Here is a 27,580-nt window from a genome sequence, read left to right as displayed (position 1 = left end):
AGGACATTTGGCAAGGGATTGCAGGAATAAAGCACCTGCAGAAAAAAAGGATAAGGATGATGAGGATTGACTAGATGGCAGTCATACTGCTCAGCAGTCATCAGGAGAGACTAATGAGCAGGGAAATAATGTAAACATAATAGAAGAGACAGATGACATGCAAACGGATGTAGAAGTTGGGAAAGTGAAGTTTTGGATTTGGCCTTGCTGAGCTTGGAGCTCTATTTAGCAGACACAAAACCGAAGTTACACTTCTGGTGGAAGGAGGAAATTAAATTCTTGTGTGATTCAGGAGCATCGCGAACTTTGATACACCCTTCAAAGTTACCGGAGCACTCTGAATCACCTGACTATATATTAGTGAAAGCAGCAAACGGACAGCTGTACAGGGAACCACTTTCCCATGATATAGCGATAACTGACCCTGTCTCGGGATAACCCAGAGAAGTAAAATAGTACTTTCTGCAAAATGTCCCATGAACTTATTGGGAAGAGATCTTATGCAGCTTTTGGCATAGCAGTAGTTCCTACCATGAAAGGTATGGAGGCACAGAGACAAATGGATGCTTTGTAGTGCGATCGAGGGTGAAGCTTATTATTGGTACAGCCAGGACCTGGTTACAACCGGTCCAGGGCAGTGACCAAGGAACTGATGAACGTAGCCGTCAGTAAGGTGCCTTCCTCGACTTTGATCAGCAACATTTGTTACATTGTACTCTATACTATTGTAGCACATCAGGGCCTGATAAGGAATATGAACAAAAATTGTTCAGAAATCCTGCAAATAGATTAATATTACGGACTTTGTATTGGGATACTGAGGGTAATAGTGTGGTAAGTTGTTCATTACCTCAGGAGTTCATGGAATTGTACAAATCCAACAAACTACCGCATGTCAGTCTAACCAAAAACAGGGATGTTAGGTGGGTAGATTTGGGTGACAAAGTGACAGGATGGGAGAAACAAACTGACTCAGAATTGTCAGACCAAGGAGTACAGAAACAGAAACTAAATTGGTTAACGCAAGCACGCCCAGCTGTACACTTACAACAGAGTGAGGACAGCTGATTGGCGTTCTTGATAGAAGAAGAAAAAGCTTTGAGTGACGTACCAAGCATTCTTTGGTCAACAGGGAAATCAGATGTAGGGCTTATTCGAACAGCAGGTCCAGTAACTATTACACCAAAATCGGCTTTTAGACCGAGAAAAAGACAATATCCTTTGAGGAAGGATGCGGAGCAGGGAATCAAACCTATCATAATGGCATTACTTAAGGAAGGGATACTGGTAGAATCCTCGAATTCACCATGTAATACTCCTCTGTTTCCTGTTAAAAAAGCAAACGGGGAATGGCGGATGGTACAAGATTTACAAGCCGTGAATGATGCAGTAATACCGAGGGCACCTACGGTGCCAGACCCACATACTTTGTTAAATGACTTGAAGCCGCAGCAGAAGTATTTCACTGTGGTAGATATCAGCAATGCTTTCTTCTCAATACCTATACACCCTGACAGCCAACATTGGTTTGCATTTACATTTCAGGGTAAAAGGTATACGTACACCCGACTGCCACAGGGAAATAGCGAAAGTCCAACAATATTTGCACAAGAGATGGCTAGCAACCTGGCGGAATTTACTCCACCAGGGGGCAGTCAAGTATTACTTTACGTAGATGACATCTTGCTTGCAGCCCCTACCCAGCAGCAATGTAGGGAAGACACAATAGCATTATTGAAGTTTTTGGCAGAACAAGGGCATAAAGTAAACAAGCACAAATTGCAACTTTGGAAGAAGCAGGTTAAGTACCTGGGATATGTGATATCCAAGGAGGGTAGAACATTAGATGAAGATAGGAAAACAGCAATCTTACAAGCACCTAAACCAACTACCAAAAGGAAATGATGTCCTTCTTGGGAACGACTAATTTTTGTCGAAGTTGGATACCGAATTATGCTTTGGAAACAGCTCCATTGGCTGATTTAATATTTAAAGCACCGATGGCAGCACAAGAAATACTACATTGGACATCGGAAGCAGAAACAGCTTTTTGCAGACTAAAACAATTGATAGTTTCATCATTAGTTTTAGGGCTTCAATTACCATAAGAGATTTTTTCAGACTGTAGATTGCAGGCAGGGATATATGACGTCAGTACTGACGCAACAACATGGCAGCAAGCAACGCCCATAGCTTACTACTCATCGCAGTTAGATCCAGTGGCACGATCATTGCCACATTGTGTACAAGCAGTTGTTGCAGCAGCTATGGCAGTGCAAGCTTCGGCCTCAGTGGTGTTGTTTCATCCTCTCACTTTGAGAGTGCCTCATGCAGTTGCGATAATTTTACTGCAAGAAAAAATAGCATTTTTATCCCCTGCTAGACATCTTTCTTGTATAACCATACTATTGAGTCAACCTCATATGATAATTGAACGATGCACAACATTAAATCCATCAACATTACTTCCGATTCCTGTGGGTGGCACACCACACAGTTGCCTACAGGAAATGGAACAAATAACCTTACCCAGACAAGATCTCACTGATGTGCCTTTAGCTGATGCAGAGGTGACATTTTATGTAGACGGATCATGTAGAAGGGGTCCTACAGGAAAGAATCTAGTGGGTTATGCAGTAGTAACAGATGGTGAAATTGTAGAAGCGCAACCCCTGCAGCATAACCTGTCTGCTCAAGCAGCAGAATTGATAGCTTTAACACGTGCCTGCACTTTAGCAAAAAACAGATGTGTGAACATATATACTGATAGTCAATATGCTTTCTCTACAGTGCATGTTTTTGCACAACAGTGGAAGAACAGGGGAATGATAACATCTACTGGAAAACCAATTAACCATGCACAATTGATTTTGAACCTGTTAGATTCCATTCAGTTACCTACTAAAGTAGCTATTTGTAAATGTGCAGCCCATACTAAGCGACAGGATAAGATTTCGAAAGGAAATGCTTGGGCTGATGCAGCTGCAAAGCAAGCTGCCTCAGACCCAGAGACTTTGTTTTCAAATGAAGAATTACAACCTTCTGAGACTCTAGATTTAGATATGTTGAAAACAATGCAGACATTAACTACAAAAGCAGAGAAGCAAAAGTGGGTAAAGCGAGGAGCAATTCTTGAAGAAGGACTGTACATCTCCAAAGAAAAAAAGCCAATATTGCCATCTAATTTATTTAGATATAAAGCTTTGTTGAGCCATGGGCAGAGCCATGTCTCAACAGGGGGAATGGTACAGTTAGTTAACAGAACATTCCAAACATACGGATTCACGAATTATACACAAAAATTTTGTGCAGCATGTCATATTTGTAGTAAACATCATGCACAGGGAGCATTTAAACCGAAGCGAGGGAGTTTCCCTACACCACCATATCCGTTCCATACTATTTGTATGGATTTTATAGAACTGAATAAATGTGAAGGAAAGAAATACTGTTTAGTGATCATAGATATGTTTTCAAAATGGGTAGAAGCTTTTCCGACTAGGAATCTGGATGCAGCAACAGTGGCAAAAGCCTTAGTAAAAGAAATCATTCCTAGATTTGGCATACCGGAGAGAATTTATAGTGATAACGGAACACATTTTGTTAACCAGACAATTCACCAGCTTGGGAGATTTTTGGGGATTTCTTTGAAGAACCATTGTGCTTATCACCCCCAGTCAGCAGGACTGGTGGAAAGGTACAATGGGATTTTGAAAAATAAGTTAAGAAAATTGATGAGTGAGACTCAAAAGACTTGGATTTGCTGTCTGCCTTTAGCACTGCTGAGCATGAGAACTGTTCCAAATGTAAGGGGTTTGACCCCCTTGAGGTAGTATTCGAAGAGCATATTATGTGCCACAATGGAAAGCCCTCATGCCTGCAGAGCTGGAGGCCGATAGCTCATTAGCTAGTTATATGAAGAAATTGTTAACAAATAAGACTGTTTTGCAGTTGAACTCTTTTTCAGACAAAGAAGAAACAAAGCCGGAAGCTGTGCTGACCCCGGGGTCCTGGATTTGGCTGAAGGTTATCAAAAAGAAGAATTGGGCGAGTCCAAAGTGGGAAGGTCCATACCAGGTACTATTGGCAACGCCTACTGCAGTAAAAATTGCTGAGAGATCATCTTGGGTTCATTTGACGCACTGTAAACCGCTCAAAGAGTTTAAGTTAGATAAACATTTTGTAACTGATATACCACAGAAACAGGATGGCCAGAGGCAGAGTGTATAGAAATGCAAAACAACCCCAAAGACATTGGTTCACTGGCCTACTGATCATACATCTATTAACCATGTTTGTGGTGACCTTTTTGTTGTTGTGTTTTTTCTTGCATATAACTACAGAAGTGAAACTGATGAAACGTGATGAACTTGCCATAGATTGGCATCCAAACTTTAACACATACCTAGCCATGAAACGTGTATATGTAGAGACTATGAACGTTTCAAATTGCTGGGTTTGTACTGCGATACCTACAGCATATGGAGGACTTTTGATGTCTGCTGTCCCTCTGGGGATAAATGAGACTTGGGAAAATCTATTGTTCGACACAGGTACTGTGAGATCACAGGACAAAGTGGCATTATATTTACCCGTTACTCAAAGAGGAATTGTTTGTTTTGTTAAAAATGATACACTCCAAGTTGGTTGGAGTAATTGTAACATAACTGTGTCTTACAAATGTTATATAAAAGCTAGAGACCAGAGTACTAGTTGTAGCACGAATTACGGTTCGTATTTAAGCTTGATGAAAACAACGTTGAGAGATGTGCAGAAAAATCCTGAAATGTATAAACAATTATCTGTTATAGATAAGAAAATGTTTCATTCAGAGTTAACCCGATCAGTACTAAAGTAGAAAATTGTTATTTTGTTTGTGGGAAAAAGGCCTATAAATGGTTACCTGAGAATTGGTCCGGCAGTTGTTTTTTGGGTTATCTGGTTCCAGCCATAAGACATACTGCAGAATTGCCTCTGGGTAAGATACGCAATGTAAGAGATGTAGTTCAACAAACTGGGAACACGGTCAAGAAACCTGCTAATCCAGTGGGTAAGATTGAAGCAAGCTGGAAAGACCAGTCGACTGTGAAGGACAAAGAAAAATTGACTCATATGGACTTGAGTGACAGTGTCATATCCTGGGCTGGAATATTCCCAGCCTATGGAGCAGTCAAATCGATTTGGGAACTGAGGAAATTGTCAAAACTCCTCAAGTGATGAGCAATGCGACTTTTTCCGCTCTTGAACTTGTGACTGATGAACTGAATGCAATGAGAACTGTTGTACTACAAAACCGAATGGCTCGACTTCACCCTAGCGGCGAGAGGTGGTACGTGCGCTTATCAAAGAAGAATGCTGTGCATACATTCCGGACAACAGACATGAAATCAACGATCACCTAGAGGTAATACAGCAGGTATCAGCAATGGCGGAACCAGGCCCAAACCCACTGACGAACTTTTTCCAGAATCTATTTGGGGGGTGGGGATCAATCCTAATGAATATTTTAATTGCTATTTGTGTGGTTCTGCTCATAATTGGAGCATGTGTCTGCTGCGGATACCCTGTATGAAAAGATTAGTTAGAGACTTAGTTGACATATCAGTAACTGAGACTATGTACCAGGACGTGGAATTGAATCTGTTGATACCAAGTGAAAGCCTATCTGAAATATAAAACAAATGACTTGCTTAGCTGAAAGTCCTTAAAGGGAAAAGGCTAAGAAATGAAATGATATTGTTTATGTTTCTAATAGAATGAAATGCATTAACAGGAGGGAGAATGTCAGAAAAATATGTATTCAGACATATATAAACTGCTAGAAAAATATGTACTCAGACATATATAAGCTGTTAGGAAAAATATGTATTCAGACATATATAAACTGTTAGGAAAATGTGTGCTTAGGCATATACTCAAACATATATGAAGTGCAAAGGTTGAAAACAGTATAATATGTAATGCATTTAATTCTATTTTACTAGAATGGCAGTAGAAATGAACTTGCATATTATTGCTTGAAGCTTAGCTGTAGTGTGATTAAAACATTGACCCTGACAGTAGCTGGCTTGGCTGGCTCATGTCTTTCAGTGAATATTATTTGCAAAGTTGGAAAGTAATGAATCTGTCTGTATGTGTATCTTTTCCTGCTTCCACCGAGGAGAATGGCCTTGTGCGCACTATCAGAGATAATGTCCAGCTGGTGGACAGAGAGACAAAGAAATGTATTAAGAAGACATTCATCCATTGTATTTGAACTAATCTAAGAGCCTTGAATTAGTTACATCCTCGGAAGGACATTGTGACTGACCAGGTGCCTTGCAAGGCTGCAATATTCTCATGGGAAAAACTTTTGAAAAGCATTACCTCAGCATTTTCTTATGAATTGTAGTGATGTAAAGACCCTGTCACTGACCACGTCAGTGAGGTGGGCAAAAGCTGATTGTAAATAGTATAAAATGAAGGGTATTTCCTGAATAAAGTTAGTCAAAACTCTGTACATGTTTATGTATGGTTTTTTGCCTCCTAATGTACATTAGTAGAATGCATATTTGTTTGATACTTGAGCATCCTGTATTACTGTCTGTCATTTTGAAAAACCTAATGATTTTTACAGTCTGATTTAACAATTTATTTAACATTACCCCTGTCAGTTGTTGTGGTGTTCAGTGTCATCCACACATAGTAAGCACTGAACTTCTTTAGGTCCAATTTGTGGTTGAAAAGGGGTCTCAAACCAGCCCAACAGAGTTATAAATAAATACATAACTATGTGGAGAGAAAAGAGCCATACTCAACAGGGTAGGAAGAGGTACTACCCAGGATGATGGTTTATGACACTGATGAATATAGGAAGCAATTAAGAATATATTGAGAGCCACACTGTGGTTGAACAAATCAGAAGACAAGCAGAGAAAGAGAAATTGAGTGAGGAAAGTTGAGTGTGTAAGAAATACAACAGTCTTTTAAAACTTATGGAAATAATAAGATGGTTGGAGAGATAAACAGTTAACAAGGATCAAGGTGAAGGTCAAGGTGGTGTTGTACTAAATAATGTTGTAAAATAAAAGATATTTTATAATCTCCCTGCTTATTATGTGCAACTACCTGCAAGTGTTAAAAGGCTGCTTTATTTAGGCATCTCTGCTTAGAGTCAGGCATGCCTAAGTAAATTTTACTATTCTATTTGTCAGTGTTGACATTTAAGTTTGTTAATTAAAAACACCTCTACCAAAGAGCGGAGCCCTCAGTTGTTGATTTTCCATATTTTATGATGCTGACCAAAACTAAAGTCCAGTGGTTCCAGGGATTTACCTCATTACAGAATTAGGACTGCAGCAAGTGAATGTGTCATGACATCTACTTCATTTATTTGAGCACAGACTGTTTTCAGCAGTATCCCATACAGGCAATCTTTGGAATCACCTTTCCCTATTATCCAACAAAAAATGATGGACCATGGCTATCCTTTGAATACAGTTTCAGATGCTGCAGTCTACAGTAATATGCTAAAACAATACCATCCTCAAAAAGCAGTCTCAAGTGTCTCAGGACTTATGGTTAAAGGAACTGTTTGCCCTGTTGTGGGATTTTTTTGTAATATTTTTTATTTATTCATTAGATAATCAGAAAGATAGACTCATCCAAAGGCCTTTTTCAACCATCGTCAAGGCACAGGGCAGTATATATGATTTTGAGTTTAGTGAATTCAATTTATAGTATTAGTCTAATATAATGTGTCTTACAGTGTAACAAAATGAATTTAGTTAATTTAGACATAAATGCAGCATACAATATTACAGAATGAAGAATTATATCTGGTTTTACAGTGTACTAGCAATTCTAAAATATTTACATATGTATAAGTTATGTATGTAACTGAGTGTACAGAACAAGATGGATGAATTAGTAATGAAATTCTGATCTCCAAAAACTGAATATAGTATTGAACTAATTTTCAACACATCGTCTGTTTAAAAAGGAAGACAGCTTATTCCAAGCTCAAACAAATTATTTTGAAACAATACAAATGCTTGTGCCTAGTTACACTCTAATAACTGAATTTTAAATAGACAAATTAGTTCAAAGCAACATTTATTGTTATGAGACAAGCTCACCTCACTTCATTACTAAAAACAACCAGCAATATGGCCATGTATGTCGGTGTATAGAATAAGCCACTAGAAAACAGAGTGGGGCATATCATGTGGAAATTTTGGCATGCTGTTCCTATAATTAGCCACCTGCCATTTCTGTTTATAAAACTCAGCAGCCCTGATCTATTTTTTTTTTCTAATCGAAACACCAAAAATGCAAATAAATAGAAAAAGCCATAAAATATGAGGAGGAACTCATACTCATGCAAAATAAATTACCATGTGTGAGACGCAACACTTTATCTTTTGGATAGCTGTCCTGCTATGGTACTACAGGCTGTATTCAGCATAAACATATTCATTTCCAACATATAAAAGTGCTGACTCATATCATGTATGTGCTTTTTATCCATTATATTCCAAAACGTCTCCCATGTGTGCCATTGTCAATCTGCACAGCTCCAAGAATTCAGCTTAAGGGTGTACATCAGAAATGCTCTGCTATTGAATTCCATTTCATGTAACTCTTACCAGTTCTGAGTTATCAAGACTGGTTTGTTTATTCCTGATTACATGTACTAATCAGAGAGGTATTTCATAATATCAGACATTCTTAGGCTTCAGGGTTGAGTGAGTCTGGAAGTATGCCTGTGTACAAGAAGTGTGCAAATGCTCCCCTAGATTTTCTGTCTTACATTTGTTTTTTTTTTCTTTAAAACATATCCTAATGCTCTGAGAGTGAAACTGGGGCATCTAAAAAGGGAATGTAGAGTTTTTTATTGGAGGGGCACTGCCCAAGTTTATTAAGTATTATTCAAGCTAGAGCTCCATGAGATCAGATAACCAAGTGCTTCTTAAAATGAACTTAAGTAATAAAAACACCACTGTGCTTCATCAAATTAGCTGTAGCAAAATCATGCTTATCTTCTGGACTTCTTAACTTAGGTTCCACTGGTCACGTTGGTGGTGTATTTCCTTCAGGCTATCTTATACTGGGGTTCACTGCCTTACATGAGACAGTTGCTGTAATTCAGGACACTTTGTTTAGGACATTCTGTTCTTATGGAGGACATTATGCCTCTGCTTCATAGTGGCAAATAAATAATTGATCAATTGATTGATTAATTGATTTCATATGTCAAACAGGTAAATCAAATCTACAGACTCTTCTCTCAGGGACAACCTATACCAACAAGGTAGAGAAAAAAATCCTAACAAAGAAAACAAGTTAAATTTGCAATTATTAGTCAGATCAGCTTGTAGAACTAAAAATATCACTGTTTGGCACTAATGCTAAAGGTGTCAGTGGACTTGGTTCTGCCTTCTTGTCAGCTTCACACCACCTACTGCTCTATATGACTTCAGGAGTGATATCTGATGAGACAAACTTATCCAAAAAAGCTGGCACTGGCTCATCTGCCCCCAGTCTTGAAATAACCTGCTTCCTTCCACAGCTACCCCTTCCATAGTCTGAGGGGGTTTCAGAAACTACTGTCAGAAGGAAGAATCAGGTTAAGATAGTCACACTAATGTTATTTTACTTATTTGTACATGTTGTGTATGTTTTTAAATATCGTTCTCATGTTTCAATTTTTAATTTTTGTCTTGTTTTATTTTAAACCATAATTTTGCCTTGGTAAAGGTTGAATGTCTAGAATTCAGCTTTATTGCATTTTGGTGACTTAAAACATCTTTCAGACTGAAACAAATTCACTATTCCACCTGTGTCCTTCTCCATTAATATAGGTATCCTCTAAGGATTTAAGCTATTCCTGGAACTGTTTCTCTACATGTTTACAATATCTAACATTTTCAGGCTTTGCTTTATGTGCTCTGTGTTGGAAATTTAAATTCCCCATGGAATTTATCCTGTAGCATGAAACGCCAGTGTGATGGATGCACATCACTTAACACTTCATTTTACTGATAGACCATTTAGGAAAGAAAGCGTTGCATAGGGTAATATTAAACATATCCCCATGACTTTAAAGTTTTGTAAGTACAAATATACTGTCTCATATAATCTAGGTATAATGCTCATGTCTGTGGTCACCTGGAATGTGTATTTATTAATGTTCTTATTATCGATAGTCAGTTCCTACCTGACCTTTGCAGTAATATAATTCTTATTTTCCTAACATCTCCCCATCATTGCTTATAATAAAAGTGCAGCTTGTTTATTGTCCCAAGTCATCCCCTTCCATTTCTCAAAACAGAATGCATTAGCCTACTTCTGCCTCTACCCTACCTCCAAAATAATCACACCATAACCAGAGCATGTCTATGATTAATCAACCCACCTTCTAGCTAATGACATCACAGCGTACTCATTAATCATGTACAAAGAATCTTGCCTGCAGGTCCAGGGTCATCCCTTAACTTGTAAATAATAACACAGAAGTTTGCTTATGTGCAGGGTCACCACTCTCCCTTCTCACTGGATGAGTTGCATTGCTCATTATGTATGGTGGTGCTCATTTCATAAAGTATCCCTTTCAACACTAAGAGGATTTACTCAGGTACACCACAACTTAACATTGCATGTCAAAGGGATTCATGGATATGCCACCCATTCTTCTTGGTTGGTGTGGATTAGGTAAGCAACATGCAAGATGCCTACACAACTGCAGATCTGGCACAAGCAAGACACCCAGATAGTTAGCCCCATTAAATGGGCAGACAACAGAAACACCCATAGAAACACATGGGGACATACAATGCCTTCAACTGGAGAAGCCCTCAGAGGCAGCTGGTACCACATTTGAGTGCTGTAAACCACAGCATAATAGCAATAGTTGAGGTACTAACTTTCTATTTATTTATTCCATTGGTTTACTGGGATAGTCCGACTAGGTAGACAAGTTGCACCTTTTCAGCGGGCCCTCAGGGAGAAAATATGAAACAGGATGCATTTTAGGTCAATACAAAGCAGTCACAGTTTGATAAACACTGGCTAACATCAAGGATTGAAAGAGTACTCATTTCATGAACTTTAATCATACTTTGATTTAGGAAGAGGGTCCTTTCTTGTCATGGAATTAGTAATCCAAAAGACTTGGAGAAATAAAACTGAGACAGACATTAAAAATAGGAATAAAAGCCCTTGAAAATTAGGCACATTGAGCTACACTCATGACTATACCTCCCACATTCCTACATTTCAAAAAACAGTGAGTGAAAAGGATGATTTTCTTTTTCTTGACATAGAAAAATATAAGCACATTATCCAAAAGGTGGTGCAAAAATTATAGACTTTAATTAACTATATTGTGATTTTCCAAGATGAATTCCATGGTGGGACAGCGGTTGCATTGTTACCTCACAGCAAGAGGTTCTCCTGTTCGATTATCGGCTGGAGTGCCTTCTGTGTGGAGTCTGCATGTTCTCCCCGTGGTCAAGTGGCCTCCAAAAGACAAGTGTGAATGGGGGTGCCTCGCTGAAGGTTGGGCATCGGGCTGGCAACATGACACCATAAAAATCTACTGCCAGTCATTAGCAGACCAGAGTTCCACTGTGGCGACCCCTAACTGGGAAAAGCTGAAAAGACAAACAAACATTTTGATTTTCCAAGATGGTGAGCGTCCTATGCACACCCTCTCCATGAGGCTCCTGCTCAAAGTAACAGAATCGGACAACTAGTCACTCATCTGCATCCAAAATCCTAAATATCTGACAAATACATGCAACCTGTGATGTTACCTGGCTTAAATGAAGTGCTTCAGACTTAAACACAGTAAATATCTGCTATTTTAAGTCTCAGGATAACCAAGAGACCACACACCATGTGTAAACTCCAGGCCTAAAACAAGCACAATACTAGCTTATATCTGAATCGGATCTTCACTGCTGAAAACAAATGTTAAAAGAATCTGAAAATATGGAGACACAAACCAGCAAGACCAAACTATAAGCTATAGTTTCCCCAGAAAAGGAGACTATGCTCAAGAGAGAAAACAAATAAACAGCTCAAACTAAGCAAATCCAATGTTAAACAGAAGTTGGAATCAAGTGCTCACATGGAAGAACTTAAAGATTATTATTACCACTCCAGGTGGCAGTTCAAGGATTCTCCAAACAGCTTTCTAGCTTTGGCAACAAGATAAATCAGATGATGGTGCACATGGATAACATAGAGGAGAATACTAAAGCTAATGAACTACAGATATCTTTGCTGAAAGACGAGCTGAGCGCCAAAAGCTCCGCTCTACTCAACATCCAACAGGAGGTTATTGATTTGGAAGCTAGGAGTCAGCACAATAATATACTAGTAAGAGAGATACCAGAATCCTACCAACATAATCAGTTAACTGAGACAATCCTGCAACTGTTTGAATTTATTCTCCAAACCAAAGCGAACGTTGGGGTATTGTGATCGAGAAAGTCCATAGGGCTTTACATACTAGGCAAAATGCTTATACCCCTAGACAGATTTATGTCAGATTGCTCAACTTTCAAGATGTCAAAAGGGTGCTGCTAGCAGCTAAAAAGCAAAATCAGATTGTATGGAAACGTCACAAAGTATCCTTATTAAAGGACCTCCCGGTAACCATTAAAGAAAAGCGCCAAAAGCTCTCTACTTATTGCGCAAAACTCATAAAACATAAAATTAAGTTTCAAATGCGATATCCAAATACATTGATTTTTGTATGCAATGATACCAAATTTGCTGTAGACTCACCTGTAGAAGCCAAAGCTATTTTTGTGAAATGCTTCTGTAAAGCCCCAATCTCATAAACTTCTTTGTAGGCAGGTTTACAAGCATTGGTCTCTTGAACCTGCCAATTGTGGTAGCTATGGTTTGCTGAGAAATCTAGCTATATTATAAAATTATAGGTTTAAACAATATGAAACCGGAAGTACTATATAGGTGGGAAGTAGCCTTTAAGGAACATATCTGGTAGTTGTTGTTAGAAGGTAGGACCGAACTTAAGTTACTACTTCCTGTGTTAACACTTTAACCTTCCTCTGAAGAGAGGCTGCAGAGAGTTCCAAGTTATGCAAATGGTCTATTGGATGTGACTGCAATCAGCGCTTTGCCTCTGAAGGTAAATATCTTCAAATAAGAAGATACAAAAACAATTACTGTCTGTCTCTTAACAAGCCTAATACAGCTGATCAACATTATTTATGCTATGCTAGCTGTGACTAGAGTTTCTTTCGAACTCTTAAGGATGACTAATATCCCATACAACATCCAATGGGCTGCCTGCAAAGCACAGATGAGAGGGGTCCTTATTCAGAAAGTAACATATTTTAAAAAATTGGTAAAGGAGAAAGAAAATAAATTAGTGGCGGACTTGATTGAATTAAAAAAGGAATTTCAACTTAAACCAAACTCTGATATTGAAAGCCTAATAAATAATACCCAAAGGCAACTACATGAACTACACCAACACAATTACTCTCTGTATGAGCTAAGATACATAGCTAAATATTCAGAATGGGAGCAATTCCCATCTAAAGTTTTGGCTAGAATTATTGCAAATAGACAAGAAACAGCCAGGATTTCATTACGTCATTATCAAGATAAGATCTATAAAACTGATACCCAAACATTAGAAATATTCCATCAGATTTATTTGGAATTATAATAATCAGCAGCCTTCTTCTGAAGAAATTATAAGTTTTCTTAAGAATATTGCATTCCCTAAATTAAAAGAGAATTACACAGAGGCCCTAAATGCTCCTCTCAATCAACAAGAAATAATTGAGGTCATAGGGAGATTAAAAATAGGTAAAGCACCAGGTCTGGATGAATATACGACAGAATTTTATAAAACATTTAACCAGACCCTATCATCTATTCTATTGAAAGTTTATAATTACATTAAAGTAAACAGTATATCTGATTGTCATTTAAATAATTCTAAAACAATTTTTATATCTAAAAATAGTCTGGACAAATCTAACTCTTATCTATAGGCCAATATCCCTAATTAATGTGGACATCAAAATCTTGTCTTCAACCTTAGTTGAGAGACTGAAAAAAGTTATGTCCTATATAATTAACCCTGAATAAACTGGATTTATGTCAAATAGACAGACTTGGGCCATTAATGTTAGATGCTATGTTGCATCTCACTAAAAATTATAAGAGCCCAAGGTATGGATTTGTAATTGATATTTGTAAAGCATTTGACAGAGTAAGTTGGAAGTTCTTATTTGTGGCTATGGCTCAATTCAACATCCCCAGAGAATTCATTAACATTATTGAAACCCTGTATAATAAATCATATACTTACTTATACATCAATAAAACCTTATCTAAACCTATCAGAACACTCAATGGTTCTAGACAGGGCTGCCCCCTTTCTCCCCACCTTTGTAATTTATACCTTGAGCCTCTACTACTTTATATTTCCCAAGCCACATTTCATTCCATCCCCAGAATTATGAATGTCAAAGTACGTCTATCTGCTTATGCAGATGATTTAAATATATACTTTGAATGAACTATATCAGATTTTAAGAGGCTAATCAATACAACTGACAGATTTCCAAATGTCTCAAACTATAAACTTAACCCAAAGAAGTCACTTGTTTTTCCTATTAATCCACTACACCATAAAGAATATCTGTTCTCGGAATCTCCTTTCAAAATTGAATACTCCTTCAAGTACTTAGGGATACAATTTGAGCATACTTCCTCATCCATGTATCAGAGCAATCTGACGAAATATGGGCAAGTATTCTACAGGACCTACACAGGTGGCAACAGCTGAATCTGTCCTTGTTATCTAATGCAGCAATTGTCAGGTTGAATGTTTTACCTAAATTATTGTATCAGTTTAATGCCTCAGATTTGGTCATCCCTAACAACTTCTTCCAAAAAATCAATAAAGAGCGGGCCAAATTCATTTGGTTTCCAAAATCGGTTAGAATAAGTTATCAAAATTGAGCTATCTGAAATAAAAAGGAGGTTTAGGCCTGCTAGACTTTCAACTGTACTACTGCATTATCAGTCCGAATAGAGTTATTTCAATTTCAAACTTTGACCTGAAGGATGATACATGGCACTCTCTATGGGTTAAGATTTGGCATAACCATGTAAGTAGTAATAATTTTAATCCCAAAGCTCGCCCCTTCTTAATGACTACAAGCTTAAACAACTTTCCTATGAGTTCTATTCTAAAGCATATAGTAAAGATTTTTCAGAGTTTAATAAAATATATGTCGCTGGATAGGGCCCTTCCCCTTATCCAACCAATTCATATGAATCCCAATATCAAACTAAACAACAAAATGATTAATCTCTCGGATTATCTTCTAATCAAGGAATACATGGTATGGGATATACATAGATATAAAGTGAAGTCACTATGGGAAATGAGATGGGAACTAAAATTAGGTTAAAAATACATTATTATCTTATGCCAAATCATGGAACTTATAACAATTATTGCTGATGAACCGAACATTAAAACTGATAGAGCTAGAGTAACAAGATTTCATAAATAACCTAACCAGGAAAAAAAGTATGATATCAAATTCTTATAAAATGGTGGTGGCCTCTAAATTTCAAAATGCACTACTATTTTCTAATTATTGGAATCAAGAAAATATTGACTTTAGGGAGGGCCAAAATCTTGAAGCAATACAATCCACTATAAAGCTTTCCCCATTCAAAAAGCAAATCTACACACAATTAATGATTAACAATAACTCCTATTTCACCCCTTGCACTTTAAATAAATTTAACCCTAATATCTCCCCATCATGTTCATGCTGCTCCTTTCCTCAAGCGGATCTCCTACACATCCTGTGGTCGTGCAACCACACCTATAAACTTTGGTGCTCTCTCAAAGTTAGATTAGAAAAAAATGGGTTACCAAAAATCAACCCTATCTTGGGAACTAGCAATCTTACATATTACAGATCTTAGATTACCCAAACTGAAATTTCATGTGCTTATTAACCTATATAACTATATTCTATATAACTAAAAATTGGTTTAATTGCACCAAATTATCTTGGAATGGATTCAAGAATTTAACAATAAAATACATATCCTCACAAAAACTTTTTATAAATGACCGTAATAAATTTACTACCAGAAATGTTGGAAACTGATTTTTGACCTTATTCAGGGAGATTGAATAACTGCTTAATTAATTAAAACTCATTGATACACTTCATTATTTTGGATTTGGTGTGTCGCCTCATATTGTTTCAGGCATCTGGGGTGTTGCTAGAACTACTGGGCTCTTTTCTTTAGCGACTGCAGTAGCATTATATGTATATATTTGTACATAGGTATATAGTTTATGTTATGGGGGTATATAGGCTATCTGCCCGAGGGCATTTATAATTTCCAGCCTAACCCATAGTTTTGTAACCCCTACGCCTCCCTTTTAGGTTGGAAACTATGCCCATTATTTAGCTGTGCCCCACTCTGTCAAGCAGTGACACTGAGGTAACCTGGGGTGTATCTCACGATCTCCATCCATTGGTCAAGATTTCTATGTAGAAACAAGGCCAGCAGGTGCTTTGCCTCCACATAAACCCGGGATTTTGTTCCACAGCATAGGGAGTCTTTGGGTGATGAATCTATCCCTCCAGCACGCGTCCCTATTAATAACCGTGTCTAGGTTTAAGTCTCCGCGCCCTTGTGGCTCTGAGGGATCTAGATTTTTTGAGATGAAGCATGTTCATCAGGTCTGGGTTTGACATTGCCTTGTATGTCAGGCATAGGTCCCCTCTGGAGCAAGCTGTGTACTCAGCCAACTGAATATAACTGAGTTCTTTTCCAGTCGGGCAGCATAAGACAGATTTTTGAGACCACTTATCCCTTTTTGGTGAAGGGGAACTTTTGTGGCCGCTCCAGTTGCTGGAAGTGTGGGGTCAGGTACATTCCGAATGGGGCATTGTACTGAATGATTGGTGTGAGGAGTGATGAGTATGGGGGACTACTTGACTTCCCTTGATCTGGATGTGAATCCTTCATGATAAGGTGGGCAATGTAGAAGGTCTTCCTAACTACTTTAGTGCTATATGACTGTCGAGATGAAAGGCTACTGTCAACCTGGGTTCCTAGGTCCCTAATAACTTCTTCTGTGTTCCAAGGGATTGCCACCTATTTGGTAGCTAGGGGTGACCTTATTTTTCCGAGAGGTATGACTATGCATTTCTTTGGCATTTAACTTAAGGCCATGGCTCTGGCACCAGTTATCGTTTCTGTGAAAGAGACCCTTCTGGAGGATATCTGTGGCCGGATGTGTTTTCAACTCACGCGCACCCAGTTTGCAGTCATCTGCAAACTTTGTCAGCTCCATAACTTCCCTCCTGTGTTTGCTTGTACTTCAGAAAAGTAGATGCCAAACAAAGAGTGGGACCAGAGGACTGAGCCATTCTGTGGGACACCACTTGTGACAGGCTTTGAGTCTGACATGGCACCAGCCCAATAGGTTACCAACCCTATCTTGGGAACTAGCAATCTTACATATTACAGATCTTAGATTATCCAAACTGAAATTTCATGTGCTTATTACCCTATATAATTATATTCTATATAACTAAAAATTGGTTGGATCGCACCAAATTTTCTTGGAATGGATTCAGGAATTTAACAATAAAATACATATCCTCACAAAAACTTTTTATAAATGACCCTAATAAACAAATTTACTACCAGAAATTTTGGAAACTGATTTTTGACCTCATTCAGGGAGATTGAATAACTGCTTAATTAATTAAAACTCATTGATACACTTCATTATTTTGGATTTGGTGTGTCGCCTCATATTGTTTCAGGCATCTGGGGTGTTGCTAGAACTATCACGCTTTAGCGACTGCAGTAGCATTATATGTATATATTTGTACATAGGTATATAGTTTATGTTATGGGGGTATATAATGCTTAAGAATGACTCAAACTATGTTGATACTGCACTTGAACCTTTTGTAACTTTATGCATTTTTTGTATTTTTGATACCGCTTACATAAAATAATAAAATATTCTTGGAGAAAAAAATTAAGCATATTGCAAATTTCTTTCATACAAGGGTATTCATTTTTGCTTCAGAAAAAGAGAGATGTAAGATGCATATCCTCTTTCTTTATATTATTGTTGCCACTTGTATGTTAGTCATGTAGTGTAGATTTCTGTATATTCAACAACTTCAAAAATCACATGTGATTAGGGATGTTCAGAAAATTGTGTGAAGTAGTAAATAAAGCCTGAAAATATAGACAAATGGACATAACCTCCAAAAATAGGGATATCCTGTGCAAGGCTAAATCAGGCCTGTAAATAGGTACATTCCTCCAAAATAGAGAAAATTTAGATGTTTGATCCTCTTGGTGCTGCAAAGTGAAATAAAGCAATATGGACATAACCTCCAAAAATAGAGATATCTTGTGCAGAGCTAAATCAGGCCTGGAAATAGGTACATTCCTCCAAAACAGAGAAAGATGAGTGTTCTGATCTTCATGGTGCTGCAAAGTGAAATAATGAGTAAATAACTTAATTTGTTTTACAGTATAGTAAAAATATTTACAAATCTCACGTTGTGTTTTGCCACCACTTGATGACCTCAGCTGAGGAGATCACTCAGGCTCTAACTAAGAATGTCTTTGTTTTTGAATGTGCATTTCAGCTAAAGAATTCTTATAAAATCCACATAAAACACAGTCAGTACTCTTTGGTATCAAGTCTAACCTCTGTGATACCTTTCAACATCTAGAGGTATAGAGAGATCATGGCACCCATTAAGAATACAGTTTAATATAAAGATCTTCATTATAACACATGGTGAGCTGCTAAGTTCATGAGTCTGACCTAATTTGATTGGATTTAACTAAATAAAAAACCCTACGGGATCTGGTATACTTACAGTTATATCTTTACTGAGTTTACTTTGATACCTGTTATGATGACCCATCACTGGACCAGTAATCAAGGAGCCTCAATACTCACCACTGGCATCAGTGGGGGACGTTCACTGGGAGGATACCAGGTACACCCACAGTATTTCCAGATGCAGCTCTCTGCATCAAGTGCAGTTTCCATTAAGAGTACACAGAGACCACAGTCAGTCCGGGGATGGTTTCTCACACTTTCTCCAGATCCCCAATAAGAATCCCCACAGGCACAGCTATAGAATTGAGTCCTTAGCCAGGGTTCCAAGCCAAGTCCTCCAACAGTCTCTCTCTGTCCAACTAGTGGTTTGTGTCCCTGCCCAAGTAACTGACACACACACACACACACACACACACACACACTCTTGGAGATTTGTTTTATACACACAGACACAGACACAGACACACACATACACACACACACACACCTGGGAAAGACTGGCACAGGTTTACTAGCTATGCCTCTTCTGCCCAGACTATAAGGTAGTTATCACTGCCACCAGAAATCCTCACCAGCTATTTTAAGGTCCTTAACAAAGGATGTCCAATTTTACTGTGTAATATTGATACTAACACAAATGCTTGTTTGAACAAGAACAAGGCTATTAGGAGTGACCCCCACAGTGTCACAAAATAAATAAGCAAATACTCTCAAAACTTAAATATCTCTACAAAGATCAGCCACAATTAAAAGTTTAAATATATTTAATAGTAAATAATAAAAGAACAAGACACCCGAGGTTTTCAGTTCATTCCTTTACGTCCATTCAATTTAACCCATGCACTTATAGATGTAAAATTGTTCACAAGAAAGTTAAATTTAGCATTGTACTTCAAAGGGCAGACATACATTAAGAATGAACTGGGTAGAAGTAGCACTTTTAACCCCCCCAAGCACCCTTCTATTAAGGTGTTTGAAGAATTAATAGAAAAAGATTTAAGGATTTTACACTCTCATAACACATTTTTTCCCCCTTCCAATCTGAACAAAGAAGAAATGGAACTAATCAACACTTTTAAAGGTCAAAACATAAGAGTTATGAAACCCGATAAAGGAGGGGGTGTGGTTCTAATGTACAGTTCTGACTATGACTCATATCTACATGTCATGTTACAGGATGTTGATCAGTATGAGACAGTCTCCAGGAACGAAGTCAATTTGGCAGCATCCAAAATTAATGTCACACTTATTGATCATTTACTACAAGGAGCAATAAACGAAAAATTATTCAACTATTTACATGTTAGTAGACCTAGAATACCTGCCATTTTTGGAATCCCAAAAACACACAAGGGACTGAATCCATTAAAATTCAGACCTATTGTATCTGGAGCTGGCAGTATAACAGAACCACTTGCTAAATTTATTGACCATGTTACTAAAAATTTTGTCTCTATCTTAAGTCATATTTGTAAAGACTCATGGGATTTTCTCAAAGGAATTCAACCTTCATTATATATGATGGACATGTACATGGTTACGATAGATGTTGTCGAACTATTTCTAAGCATTCCTCACAGCTTAGGCATGGAATGGTTCAATGAAGTATTAGCTACAGAAACACATTTAGGCAACAAAGTAACCAATTTGGTTACAGAATTCATGGAAATAGTTTTACAGAATAATTTTATTTATTTTAACGGTGAGTTCTTCAAGCAAAGAAAAGGGGTAGCTATGGGTGCCCCTTGTGCTTCCCTTTACGCCAACCTAGTACTACACAAATGGGAACAGAAATACATTTTTGCTATGGACTGGACACATTCTATTGCCCATTATAAAAGATATTTGGACGACATATGTATTTTATGGAACGGACCGTTAGAACAGTTTCATGAATTCTTCAATTACCTCAATTCTACCACCACTTTTTTATCTTTCACCTGTAATATTAGTGAAAGAGAGCTGCACTACTTGGATGTCTCCTTATACAAAGATGATTCCAAAAAGGTGTTTTCTTCTAAACTTTTTAGAAAACCAAGTTTTTCCAATTCCTACCTGCATTTCCAAAGTGGGCATCCTTTTCACCAAAAGAAGGGGATTGTGAAGGGACAATTTATTCGTGCCGCCAGAATGTGTAGTGACAGTAATGATTTCATTAACAAGGTAGAATTTATGAAGAAGTTATTTTTGGAAAGGGGATACCCTGAATCTTTATTAATGAGGTTGGCTGAGGAGATTATTACTAACAGAGACACCAAATACCCCCCGCTATTAGGCACTGGACTTTCTCAAAGCCCAGTTCTTTCAACAGATAGTGGTCTAAAGCAGCACAACAGTTTCATTTACACTTATTCACTCAATTCTCCTGAGATCGAGAATGCTATTTGGAAACACTGGCCTATACTTATGCTGCACGATGAACTTAATGAGCTAGTACAGACACAACCTAGTTTCGTCAGGAAAAGGGACATCAATCTTAAACAACTATTTGAGAAGAAAGACAGTTTGATTTTCACAACAAACAGATGTTTAACACACTAACTTCAGTTGGGATAAAATTTCCCTGTTAGTGGAATTAATGAGTTTAATTTTAGAGAACAATTTTATTTTCTACGAAGGGGAAATCTTTAGGCAAACCAGAGGAGTGGCCATGGGGGCAGCATGTGCCCCCATGTTCGCAAACATGGTTATGCTTGATTGGGAGGAACATTTTATATTTACATGTGACTATTATAAACATATCAGTTATTACTCCCAGTACCTAGATGATATATATATTCTGTGGAAGGGAGATGATATATCATATGAGAATTTTATAGTCTATATAAATACTAGCAGTAATTATTTAAAGTTCACTTCTATCACAAGCAATGAAGGCGTACCCTACTTAGATACATATGTTTCTCATGATATGGAAGGCTTTAAATCTACAATTTACAGAAAATTAACATTTAGTAATACATATTTGGACTATAGCAGTTGTCACCCAGTTAGAATGAAAAGGAATATATTTAAAGGACAGGTCATAAGAGCTGTCAGGATGACTTCCAGACATGATGATATGTTAAAGGAGGTTGAGTATATATCCACCTTATTTGAGGATAGAGGGTATGACCCCAAGCTTATGGAAGACATTACAAGCTATGTTACAAAACAATGGGGGAAAAAGTACAACCCACTTCTAGGCTATAATACACTTAACCCATCTGGGCATCAGCAAAATATAAATGTGTCCAATGATTTCACTGACCAACATCAAGTAACTGGGAGGAAATCGTATAGTAGAGCCCTTATTATAGAATATGGAATGTATAGTAAGATTATTAAGGAAATTGTGTGTAAGAATTGGTATATTTTAACTAATTCACAGGAGTTAGTGAACCTAGTAGGTAAGAGCCCTAATTTTGTATATAAGATGGGTAGTAACATCAAGTGCATATTAGAGAGAAACAATGCAATAAGCCATAAAAAGGGACAAATTAAGTTGACACACACTACAAAATGTGGGAATTGTAACCAGTGCTATGTGATTAATGAAAATTTTAGTTTAACTTTAAACAATTATAAGCACTTAAAAATACACTCAGCCAAGGGCAATTGCAGAACCACTATGTTAGTGTATATTGCAGTATGTTCAGTCTGCGATGCGTACTATATAGGAAAAACGGAAAGGCAGCTGAGGCAGCGAATATATTCGCATCTTTACTGTATAAAAAAGGGAGATACAAAAAATGCCTTGTCAAAACATACTATTCAAAATGGAAGTGAACATACATTTAGTTTTATGATATTGGAGTCTATTACCCAAAATCCAAGAGGGGGTGATTATAAAAATTTATTATCATACAGAGAACTTTGGTGGCAAGTCTACACAGATGCCACCTCACCCCCTGGAATAAATGATTATGTTTCCATAAAACCTCTTTTGTATATAAACTAATACAATATTAATTAATACTGAGAGGGAAGCAGTTAGAATAGTTTCAATTATTTAGTAAGAACATGCTATTTATTACATAGAAAGAACATTATAATGTAAACGCATATGTATATTTTGTAATATTTTTTTAACATTAGTAATGTGTGCTCTGTTGCTTTTAAAGTTAATTGATAAATTATTTGTATTTGGCGCCAAAATATCTTATTTAAGGAGTATGTGTATTTTTGTACGTTGTTCTGAGGAAGCTCGGTTATCTAGTGAAAGCGCTAAACGTTATTAAACACTTGGTTTTAAATTATTGTTTTGGCATTCATCTATAGTGCTGAATTAACTGTGTGAGGAGGCAGTGTGCTTGCTTGGATTGCTGCCGTACAGTGCTTTGTTTACTATATACTTAATGATTGTAAGTTATACATTCCATCTAGGAAATTTCTTTTTGAATCTAGTTGTTATTCCAACTGTACAACAAAAGGGGTAGTCTATTTAGGGGTATGCACAGTATGTACAAGTTTCTATGTTGGAAAGACAGAAAGACCCCTTAGAAGGCGCATTTATGAACATTTTTATGACATCTCTAAACAAAATGAAACCAATGCCTTTTTCAAACACACAATCTCCTGTCCTAATATGAGCATTAAATTCATCGTGCTAGAACAAGTTTTGCCTGAGGCTAGAGGTGGTGACTGGGAGACTACACTTGAATACCTAGAACTTTTCTGGCAATTAAGGATGGATGCAGGTAAACCACCAGGGCTCAGTGATAGCATAAACATCAGTAGTGTCCTGAAGCTAAGGACTGCCCGCCTATAGCCTTTAAGTCACCTTGGTCTATTTTAGTTAATCGTTTAATTGCATTTTACATGATGAGACCAATGTATACCTCTGTGCAACATATTACTGCATGCAGTAGTTATCAAATATATTTTCTATTTTAATTCATCTATTTACATACATATTTATTTACATGTTTTTTTCACACACATACATCTTTTGTTTAAGCTTTGGCACAAGCCACAATTTAACATTTAATTCTTAATATTTATTATTTTTAATAACAACTTAAACTACAAAAGTTATGGTGTATTATCTAGTTTTTGAACAGCAAGAGATTGTTTAAGTTGGTTGATGAATTTTTCATCACATTTTAATTGTGGTTGAACACATGTTTTTTAATCAAAGATGTGTTTTATAACTTATGGTTCACACATATTTATGTATTTATTGAATGTTTTTTAGGTTTTATATTCACTGCATTTTATTCTTCATGTTATATAGGAATCAGTATTCAAACTTCATGCTTTGGTGTTTAATTCATGAATATTCCTTTAACAACTTAAGGATTTAATGACTTAATTAATTAATTACGCATATCATGTGACACAGGTTTGGTATATAACACTTGAATATTTTGCACTTTTAATGAACTTGAAAAAGCTCGGTATTGTACCGAGCGAAAGCGCTTGTTTTTATGTGTTGTGGCTTTCCAATAAAGGATTTATTAACTGCTCTGGTTGGCGTTTCGTCCTTGGGTCATGAAGTTTTCTTTTTTGGTCTTGATCACATTTCGTTTCTTTGGTTTTGCTTGACATGGCTGAAGGACTTGCTCCAACTGACTTTGCGGACACTCCTCAAGTGTTGAGGAACCAGGGTGATAGCCCGATCACCCGTGCAGAATTTAACAAGGTTTGGACTACTATTTCTCAGCTCACCAATATGCTCAATGCTATGCAGAGCAACGCATCACTTACGTTGCCAGGCAACCAGCAGTTAGGTTTAGATCAGAGAAAGAAACGTGCTCCTAATACGGCTACAGGAAGATCTCCTGAGCCATTGCAAGAGCGTCCGGTTCACTCACAGTCAACAGCATTCGATGTCGAATAAGGAATTAACACACCGTGATTGCAAATGGAGTTAATGGACTCAACAGATGAACAATCCCACAATTTTAATTTCAACGCCTGGGCTGAACGACAGATTTTGTTCAAAAAAGGTACTCTTATTCCTAATCAGAATAAGAACATGGATAGTGACTTTCACATGTTAAAGGACAAGTTATATGCATACAAAAGTAACCAGTTTGAGATAAATTATCTCAAAGAATGTGTAGCAGTTAAGCGTATATCGAAGGGTTTGCGCTTTTATAAGTTCCCCAATAATGTACAACAGGGAACTACTTATTATGACAAGTTATGCACAATATTTGATAAAGCTGGTCTTGAAAGGCTTAATGTTGTGATATTTGAGTATGAGGCGAAGGCTGATACTCTTTTAAAGGAACTGAACTTGTTGAACAACTCTTTAGTTAATGACAGTAACTTTCTTTCTGTGAAAAAGAATTATGACAGTGTGTTTAAAGAAGTAGATTTGTTCTGTGTAAAAATTGTAGAGCGTAAAATCCGTAAACTCGAAAGAGATTTAGTAGAATACAGGGAAGGGTTGGCCTACCCCAAACCTGGTAAAACACATAGAGATTACATAAATTTTGACACGGGTGTTAATCAAGGTGTTAGAGACAACAACCACCCAGACTCCTATGCACAACCATTACGCAGAAGCGAGAGGCTAGCGGAGAAGGGAAGAAAGAATTCCACCCAGGATTTTCACCAACCCTCAGACAGAGTAGGGGGAAGGGGGCAGAGATTTCACCAACAAGGTTGGAACACCAGACACAATTAGACACACATTTTACTATTGTAGATAGTAGGTCACCAGATGATCTTTGCATTGAAAGAAGACGAATATGCTGTTTTTAAAAAAGACAATTTTATCATTTACAATTACACAGACACAGAAGTGAACAAATCCTCCTTCGATTTATTCACCCGAGGTTTTCAGTTCATTCCTTTACGTCCATTCAATTTAACCCATGCACTTATAGATGTAAAATTGTTCACAAGAAAGTTAAATTTAGCATTGTACTTCAAAGGGCAGACATACATTAAGAATGAACTGGGTAGAAGTAGCACTTTTAACCCCCCCCAAGCACCCTTCTATTAAGGTGTTTGAAGAATTAATAGAAAAATATTTAAGGATTTTACACTCTCATAACACATTTCTTCCCCCTGCCAATCTGAACAAAGAAGAAATGGAACTAGTCAACACTTTTAAAGGTCAAAACATAAGAGTTATGAAACCCGATAAAGGAGGGGGTGTGGTTCTAATGTACAGTTCTGACTATGACTCATATCTACATGTCATGTTACAGGATGTTGATCAGTATGAGACAGTCTCCAGGAACGAAGTCAATTTGGCAGCATCCAAAATTAATGTCACACTTATTGATCATTTACTACAAGGAGCAATAAACGAAAAATTATTCAACTATTTACATGTTAGTAGACCTAGAATACCTGCCATTTTTGGAATCCCAAAAACACACAAGGGACTGAATCCATTAAAATTCAGACCTATTGCATCTGGAGCTGGCAGTATAACAGAACCACTTGCTAAATTTATTGACCATGTTACTAAAAATTTTGTCTCTACCTTAAGTCATATTTGTAAAGACTCATGGGATTTTTCTCAAAGGAATTCAACCTTCATTATACATGATGGACATGTACATGGTTACGATAGATGTTGTCGAATTATTTCTAAGCATTCCTCACAGCTTAGGCATGGAATGGTTCAACGAAGTATTAGCTACAGAAACACATTTAGGCAACAAAGTAACCAATTTGGTTACAGAATTCATGGAAATAGTTTTACAAAATAATTTTATTTATTTTAACGGTGAGTTCTTCAAGCAAAGAAAAGGGGTAGCTATGGGTGCCCCTTGTGCTTCCCTTTACGCCAACCTAGTACTACACAAATGGGAACAGAAACACATTTTTCCTATGGACTGGACACATTTCATTGCCCATTATAAAAGATATTTGGATGACATATGTATTTTATGGAACAGACCGTTAGAACAGTTTCATGAATTCTTCAATTACCTCAATTCTACCACTACTTTTTTATCTTTCACCTGTAATATTAGTGAAAGAGAGCTGCACTACTTGGATGTCTCCTTATACAAAGATGATTCCAAAAAGGTGTTTTCTTCTAAACTTTTTAGAAAACCAAGTTTTTCCAATTCCTACCTGCATTTCCAAAGTGGGCATCCTTTTCACCAAAAGAAGGGGATTGTGAAGGGACAATTTATTCGTGCCGCCAGAATGTGTAGTGACAGTAATGATTTCATTAACGAGGTAGAATTTATGAAGAAGTTATTTTTGGAAAGGGGATACCCTGAATCTTTATTAATGAGGTTGGCTGAGGAGATTATTACTAACAGAGACACCAAATACCCCCCGCTATTAGGCACTGGACTTTCTCAAAGCCCAGTTCTTTCAACAGATAGTGGTCTAAAGCAGCACAACAGTTTCATTTACACTTATTCACTCAATTCTCCTGAGATCGAAAATGCTATTTGGAAACACTGGCCTATACTTATGCTGCACGATGAACTTAATGAGCTAGTACAGGCACAACCTAGTTTCGTCAGGAAAAGGGACATCAATCTTAAACAACTATTTGAGAAGAAAGACAGTTTGATTTTCACAACAAACAGACGTAAACTAGGCACCTTTAAATGTGGCGCCTGTAAACAATGTGATGCTATAGTTAATGATTGTAAGTTATACATTCCATCTAGGAAATTTCTTTTTAAATCTAGTTGTTATTCCAACTGTACAACAAAAGGGGTAGTCTATTTAGGGGTATGCACAGTATGTACAAGTTTCTATGTTGGAAAGACAGAA

The sequence above is a fragment of the Protopterus annectens genome, chromosome 1.part1, assembly GCF_019279795.1.
Source record: "Protopterus annectens isolate FY-2018-M chromosome 1.part1, PAN1.0, whole genome shotgun sequence".
Taxonomy (NCBI): domain Eukaryota; kingdom Metazoa; phylum Chordata; order Ceratodontiformes; family Protopteridae; genus Protopterus; species Protopterus annectens.
Note: the sequence above shows the minus strand (reverse complement) of the source record.